The sequence below is a fragment of the Octopus bimaculoides genome, chromosome 19, assembly GCF_001194135.2.
Source record: "Octopus bimaculoides isolate UCB-OBI-ISO-001 chromosome 19, ASM119413v2, whole genome shotgun sequence".
Taxonomy (NCBI): Eukaryota; Metazoa; Mollusca; class Cephalopoda; order Octopoda; family Octopodidae; genus Octopus; species Octopus bimaculoides.
This window is the reverse complement of record NC_068999.1, coordinates 49,897,246-49,905,463: the sequence shown is the minus strand read 5'-3', so window position 1 is coordinate 49,905,463 and position 8,218 is coordinate 49,897,246. Positions and strand designations below refer to the sequence as shown.

The 8,218-nt window shown below is 36.2% G+C and overlaps 1 long non-coding RNA gene across 2 annotated transcripts in view; it reads left to right on the top strand.

The window, feature by feature from the left end:
* The window catches only part of LOC106870671 (uncharacterized), a 29,116-nt gene extending 21,237 nt beyond the window's left edge, over nucleotides 1-7,879 (top strand). For both annotated transcript variants that reach the window (XR_001409610.2, XR_008266242.1), the window contains exons 2-3: nucleotides 6,553-6,689; nucleotides 7,621-7,879. This is a non-coding gene — a long non-coding RNA (uncharacterized LOC106870671). The remainder of the gene's footprint in view (nucleotides 1-6,552; nucleotides 6,690-7,620) is intronic.
* Nucleotides 7,880-8,218: the final 339 nt, after the last annotated feature.

Sequence of the window (8,218 nt, the reverse complement as noted above, 5' to 3'; positions counted from 1 at the left end):
AACCGGGCGTTGTGAGTGTTTATTGAGCGAAAACACCTAAAGTTCCGCGAGGCTCCGGCAAGGGATGGTGGTGAACCCTGCTGTACTCTTTCACCACAACTTTCTCTCACTCTTTCTTCCTGTTTCTGTTGTGTCTGTAATTCAAAGGGCCAGCCTTGTCACACTGTGTCACGCTGAATATCCCCGAGAACTACGTTAAGGGTACACGTATCTGTGGAGTGCTCAGCCACTTGCACGTTAATTTCACGAGCAGGCTGTTCTGTTGATCAGATTAACTGGAACCCTCGACGTCGTAAGTGACGGAGTGCCAACAACAACAACAAGTATCAGGTGAGTACAGATTAAAAAGATATATGATCAAAGATGTTCCGACCATGCCCATCCCGTCTAATATTAAGACAGTACGATTTCGACTGTATTATCCAATATGTCCTTCCGCCCCCCTCTTTTTTTTTTGCCCTTCCAAAAGATACAAGGGTGTGATTTGAGCGACGTTTCTGGCGTAGATCGAACCGAGTGAGCACATTGTTACTTTCATTAACGATAGACAAAAAGGCGGTTTTGAATAGTGGTAGCAACGATGGTTGGTAAGGTGATGGGCGTGGGCGGAGGGACTACATAGTGACGGTGAGATGAGAGCTGGGCAAACTATAGATCAAAGCAAACTTAATTAATTTGTTTGTTGCGGTAAACAATGAGAGGTGATGGAAGAGGAGGTGGAAAGAGCGGGGAAGACGAAAAGGTAACACAAAGGAACCAGGCTAACCAGTCGGGATGCTATTCTGGTGGTTTTTACTAATAATAATGGCTCAGTAAACCGGGTGGAACAAAGCGAGGGAAAAGTACATTAGTGGACCAGACGAAAATAATTGCATTTCTGGTGTGTACAATCCCATCTCTCTCACTCTCTCTCTCTCTCTCTCTCTCTCTCTCTCTCTCTCTCTCTCTCTCTCTCTCTCTCTCTCTCTCTATCTATCTATCTATCTATCTGTCTGTCTATATATCACGCACAAACACACACAAACATACAGATACAGACACACTTACATGCACACATATCTGTCCATTTACCTGTCTGTCAGTCTGTCTATCAGCCTGTCTGTGTGTTTGTCTGTCAGTCTGTCTGTCTGTCTATCTTATACAAACTCATGTAAACGCACATTTATGTATAAATTTGCATGAACATGTACACACACACACACACACACACACACACACACACACACACACACACACATATATATATATATATATATATGAACGGTTATATATGAACAAACAAACACACACACACACATGCCTGCGCGCACGTATATACACACACATACACGTATCTCCTCTTGCAATCCCCTGTCTTCCGGTCATTTCAAAATGTAACCACATGTGTATCGTTGGCGATTCTCTTTCTTCGTCTTCCCTTCTTTTGGACTTTCCTCTATTTCTGAAGAAGAACCTTGCTCGAAACGTTAAATCCTCTTTCCTTCCTTTCCTGAGCGTCTGATAATACAGTGCTTGTACCACGTCCTCGCGTTATTTTGCTTTTTTGTTTGTTCTTCTTTGTTTGGATTCACTCTCTCTCTCTCTCTCTCTCTCTATATATATATATATATATATACACACACACGTAGGGGGGTGCTGAAAAGTGCCTGGCTTTGGATAAAAGAAAAGACAAGAGGATCAGTTAATTATGATTTTATCCAACATATTCCCCTTGCAGACTCACACACTTATTGCACCGGTCTTTCAAATTTTCCAACCCCTGGAAGGTTGGGCCACCAGTCAGGCCTTTCGTGATATCCTTAAAACCAGGAGCTTTTCAGTACCCGCTCGTACACCGCTCCGCAATATGTTATATATATACTCATGTTTCGCCATACGATGTCTGTCTAATACACTCTATCACCAAGCCAAACACATTATTAATGTCTTCTGGCAGATTGTTACGCTGCGTTACGCTAATCCTCGCTTTGCTACACCAAATCGCACCAATTTCTACCGTTGTGTACCGACCACATCACCGTCTAGCTACACACCATCGCCGCTGAAAATGACACGACAATTCATCACGCTGCCACACGTCGAGCTACATGACGTCACAGCCCGCCCCGGAAGCAGAGTTATTGAAATAGCTTTATCTTACATCCGGTTCAGTGTAAACAGGAGCCAAATTCTAGACCATTAAACAGAGAAAAGCTTTCAGCTTAATCTGCTCAATAATGACGTAGATATAGTTATTGATGGGGATAATTTTGTTATTGGTGAGGATAATAATAATGATAATAATAATAATAATAATAATAATAATAATAATAATAATAGTAATAATAATAATAATTCTTTCTACTGAAGGCACAAGGCCTGAAATTTGGGGATAGAGGACTAGTCGATTACATTGACCCCAGCGCGTAACTGGTACTTATTTCATTGATCCCGAAAGAATGAAAGGCAAAGTGGACCTCGGCGAAATTTGAACTCAGAACGTAGTGGCAGACGAAATACCGCTAAGCATTTCGCCCGGCGTGCTAACGATTCGGCCAGCTCGCCGCCTTAATAATAATAATAATAATAATAATAATAATAATAATAATAATAATAATAATAATAATAATAATAATAATAATAATAATAATAATAATAATAATAGCAACAACAATAATTCATAATAATAATAATAATAATAATAATAATAAGAAGAAGAAGAAGAAGAAGAAGAAGAAGTTATTCTAAGATTGAAAACTGATTAACTTCTTCAAAAGTGAAGAATGAAAAAGAAATTGCAAAAAGAATCCACGACGAAAAATTTGATATTTTGCCGAGAGAAAGAAAGAAGGAAGAAAAGAGGAAAAATAAAAATAATTTTATGATTTGCGTGAAAAATAAAATTTGAAGAATCAAAGCAAAAAACAAAACAAAACAAAAAAACCCACTTCCACCATAACAGCAATGATAATGACAACGGTAATGAAGTGGAGTGAAAACAGCAGCAGCAGCAGCAACAACAACAACAACAGCGAGGACGTCAAGAATTACGCATGGATTTATGGGGGAAAGTGCAAATTGTATGGAACTGGTAATTAAAGATTTATATTTAAACTCAGAAAGTAATCACATTCACACTGAAGCAAACACATGCAGAAATGCGTATGTATATATTTGTATTCGTTACACGTATACATATTTTTCCTTGTGAATGTTTAATAAACATGTACTTTAGGAAAAAGTATTGAGTAATCTCTCAGTTAAAGGTTAAATTCTTTTTTAAATATAGCGTAAACTCCAGTGAATTTACTATTCGCTGCTTCCTATACTCGAGCCGATGAATCTCGTCTAAACTTGCCGTTGGCTGCGAGTGCACATCATTGACGAGGCTCAAGAAGGCGGAAATCCATCTGGTGTTAACATTAGCCGCTTCTGGCACGATTTATACATCGATAGCTATTGTTTCTAAACGCAGCACGTCCGTAAAAAGAATTTTTTTTTTTTTTATCTCGGACAGAATTTTTTTCTTTTTTTCTGTCAGACAAAAACCGCAGTAACTAACAACGATGTTCATACATTAAGTATGATATAGTTAAACATTATTATCAAGGCGGCGAGCTGGCAGAACCGTTAGCACACCGGGCAAAATACTTAACGTTATTCGTCAGTCTTTACGTTTTGAGTTCAAATTTCATCGAGGTTGACTTCGTCTTTCGATCTTTTGGGGTCGATTAAGTAAGTACTAGTTGAGCACTGGGGTTGATGTAATTTACTATACACCCTCCCAAATTTCAGTCAATGTGCCAATAGTAAAAAGGATTATATGTTTGTGTGTGTGTGTGTGTGTGCGCGCGCGCAGGCGTGGCAGTATGGTAAGAAGATTGATTCGCAACCACTATGGTTCCGGGTTCAGTCCCACTGCATGGCATCTTGGGTAAGTGTCTTCTACTGTGGCCTTCGGCTGACCAAAGCCTTGTGAGTGGATCAACTGGAACCCTCGTCGTCGTAACCGACGGAGTGCCACGATACTAAATTATACTATAAAACACGACACTGCACTACTGTATTGCACCTTCCGCTACTATATACCATACACTGCATTGCTTACACTATGCATCACCATGTTGCGTTCATCTACAGTGCATTGTGTTACGCTGCATTACAACAACTGCACCAGATTACACTGCAATATGCTAGATTTCCCTGTACTAGGATGCGCCAGCCCTCGACTACGTTGCTCTCTGTTACATTACATTGAATTAAACTTTACCTTACACCTCAGTCCAACTCTACATTATTGCGCTAAAATACACACACACACACATACGCACGCACATACATACACACTTACATACACATACACACATACACGTACGTACATTCATAGATAAAAGAAAATAACAAAATAAAATAAAATGAGAAGGTAAAAAAAAAAGCGAACTAGCATACCTTTGAAGCGACTGAAATATTAATTTTTAATCGATATTGGAGGGATGAAAAAAAATAATACAAAGTAAAGCAAATCCAAGTTAGAAGAGAACAAAAAGCGTTAAAAAAAATTATAGGAAAAAAAAATTATAGGAAAAAAAAATATCGGATCATCATCATCATCATCATCGTCACCACCACCACCACCACCACCTCCGCTGCCGCCGCCGCCACCACCACTGTCGTAGTTCTTGTTTGTCTTTTTTTTTATAACGTTTGCACAGTTTTGTTGTGCTTGTTTTTGTTGAAGTACTTGCTCAAATGAAGTAAATTTTGTGTGCTTTTGTTGTCGATGGAATTGTATATGTATACAGTCGTCGTCGCCGTTGTTGTGCTTTTGTTGATATTTTTGTTGTTTGTGTTGTTGTTGCTCATGTTCTTGTATATGTTAGTAAAGTGAAGTGTTACTTGTTCGTTCTACCGTCCGTGCTATTCCAAATTTACTTTGAAGCCATGAAAACACTAGAATCCACTCTAAAACACTTTCTACTACATTACATTACCATATACCATAAGAACACTTATATATTATTCCACTGCAGCATAGTTAAAAGGGGCGGCGATGGTGGCGATCCGCCCCGGGTTACGCTTTTATGGGGACGGCAGTTTTTGGTCAGCTGTATAAGCTTGTATAGAGGCAGGGATAGAGGAAGGCACCAGCAAACTCAAGGGATGCCCGGATGGTACCCGCATTACGCAGCTGTTGTAACACAAGTTACTACATTCTGTAATACATTTGTAGACTATAGCATTATATTCGAATATGCCTGCATACCATAACACTAATATAATTCTAATTTTGGCACAAGACTAGCAGTCTTGAGCGAAGGGGTCAAATTGATTACATTGACCTCAGTACCTTATTTTGTCGACCCTGAGAAGATGGAAGGCAAAGTCGATTTCGTTGTGTCAGAGTGTCTTCTGCCACCGCTTGACAACGGTGTTGATGTATTTACGTCTCCGTGACTTAGCGTTTCGGCAAAAGTATTTGCTAGAATTATTACCAGGTTTTAAAAATCATAAGTACTGAGGTCAATTATTCGATTAAAAATTCTTCAAGGTGAGATAACATTGTAGTTTTCTTAAACGTACAAGCAGAGATGTAACGGAAACCCACCAGTAATTGGCTTACAAGATAGTAACATCCTCACAAATCTGTTCAGCCCCCAGGGGGGTGGGACAATACTGCTCACTTTGGGAACCACTTCTCTAGAAGTTGGAAATAACTATCGAATCTTCTTTCATACCCAAATAAAGCAATGAAAATTTATTCCATGGCGTCTCGCTTAAGAAAATTCCGAAGTTGCTTCAGTTATATCACACATCAATATAAGGAACGTCTTCGACTGGCTAACAGGAGTCTATGAATAACGTCGATACTTCGTTCAATCCAGCAAATAAAATTATTTCATGCTTCAGAGAGCAACAGAAAAGTAATCCTATTTAACCCGGAGCAACCTTCGCAAAACTAGTTAATAACGTTGGATTAACTAATAGAAGCGAAATAAATTTCCTCTAATTAACTATTCCTTATAACCAAGTTAAACTTATAATAATAATGAGAGTAATAATAATAATAATAATAATAATAATAATAATAATAATAATAATAATATAAATAATAATAATAATAATGATAATAATAATAATAATAATAATAATAATAATAATAATAATAATAATAATAATAATAATAAATAATAATAATAATGATAATAATAATAATAATAATAATAATAATAATAATAATAATAATAATAATAATAATAATAATAATAATAATGATGATAATAATAATAATAATAATGATAGTAATAATAATAATAATAATAATAATAATAATAATAATAATAATAATAATAATCATGGTGGTGATGATGATGGCGATGAAGATGGCGATGATGATGATCTTGATGATGATTAAGGTACTGAGCGAAAACAAAATTAATATTCTCATCTTAATATTGGCAAGACATTTTGATTTTAATGCTCTCAGGAATAAACTTGATATTTCTAAATCAATTTTCACTGATTAATTTCTACCGATGTGTGATAATTTGACTTCTTTTTTTTTTTTGCCTCTAGCAATCGCAACAAATTAGAAACAGCTTAAGTTCATTTCTGATATGAAGAAATCCTCCTTCAACGCCACGAGGTGAACCATCCATCCTTGCACTACCAGGCAATTCACATCTATTGATATTCTTACCTTTATTGAAAAGGTGCGTTGTCTATCTATCTATCTATCTATCTATCTATCTATCTATCTATCTATCTATCTATCTATCTATCTATCTATTTATCAATATTTCTTCCTTTCGTTATTACTTTGGTCTTCCTTTCCTTCGTTTTGTCTTAGATTTTTCCTTCCTTCCTTCCTTCCTCCCTTCCTTCCTTCCATCGTCTTTTTAGCGTCCATCTTTTAGTGTTCAGACAAAATTTGTGGAGGTATATTTACTATGGACTTATGCCTCTCCTGTCGCCAACCTTCACCTATTACCAAGCAAGGTAATGTAACCCCATGGCGTGGCATGTTTTCACTGAAGTTTGGAAATGAAGGGCACTGCATTTATGACGGTGATGCTCATTTACAACTATCACAGCATGTCTTGCGGATTTTTAGATCAAGTAGAGTACAACCCTCTCCAGGTTTTATCATAGACGATTCCCTCTTGAAAGAGAGACGGAGAAACTGAGAATGAAAGAGAATAATCAACTCCAGTACATGATGGTACTTTATTTATCGACTCCAAAAGGATTAGAGGTTTAATAGATCTCAATAGAATTTCAACTCAGAGTGCAGTGGTTTGTGTAAGTACGGAATATATTGGTTTCTAATGTTGGCACAAGGCCAGCGAGTTCGGGGAAGAGGGCTAGCCGATTACATCAACCCCTAGTGTTCAACTGGTACTTATTTTAACGGCTCAGAAAGGATGAAAGGCAAAGTTGACTTCGACCTCGGCGGAATTTGAAATCTGAGCGTAAAGCCAGACGAAATACCGCGAAGCATTTTGCCTTTTGCCCGGTGTGCTAACGATTCTGCCATCTTGTCGCCTTGAAAGTAGAAAGCATATTGAGATTCAGAAAACTGAGGTTCAAATATTTAGATATTGAAATTCTAATATTTTAACACACTTCCTTTCTTTTTTACAGATTTGGATAGCTTGAGAAGTTTTAATGATATTACGTCAGAGAAATTGAATACAAAACTATCAACTGCACATGAAACTAACTGCTTATTAACTTCGTGTGAATGAGTTTTTGATACAAACAATTGGCCTTAAAACAGACAGCTGTCTTTAGAATCAAATTTCAGAATTTTCAAATGTAATTTAACGTTAAACCTTTTTTTTTTAAATTCTGTGTTTTTTTATTTACAAGAAATCAGAGGGAAAGGGGAAAAAAATCTTAATATGAGACTTTATTTAAATTGAAGAAAAAATATGATGAAATAAAGAAATAAATATTTTATTTTGTTCAAATAAATGAGCTGATTTATTATGTTTTATTTTTATTTTATTTAAAATTTTCGTTTATTGTTTTTTTTTTTTTAAAGTTTTTACTGTATTTCGAAACTGGTAAAGAATTTATTTAATGGCTACCGGTTTTCAGTCATTTTTTTGTAGCTGAATTATAAAAAAAATAATATATTTAAAAAAAGGAAAAAGCATTTTTTTTATTGTAATGAAAGTTATAACTGGATTGCAGTAAAGAAGAAAATATTTAAAACAGAATCTGGTATTAACAACTA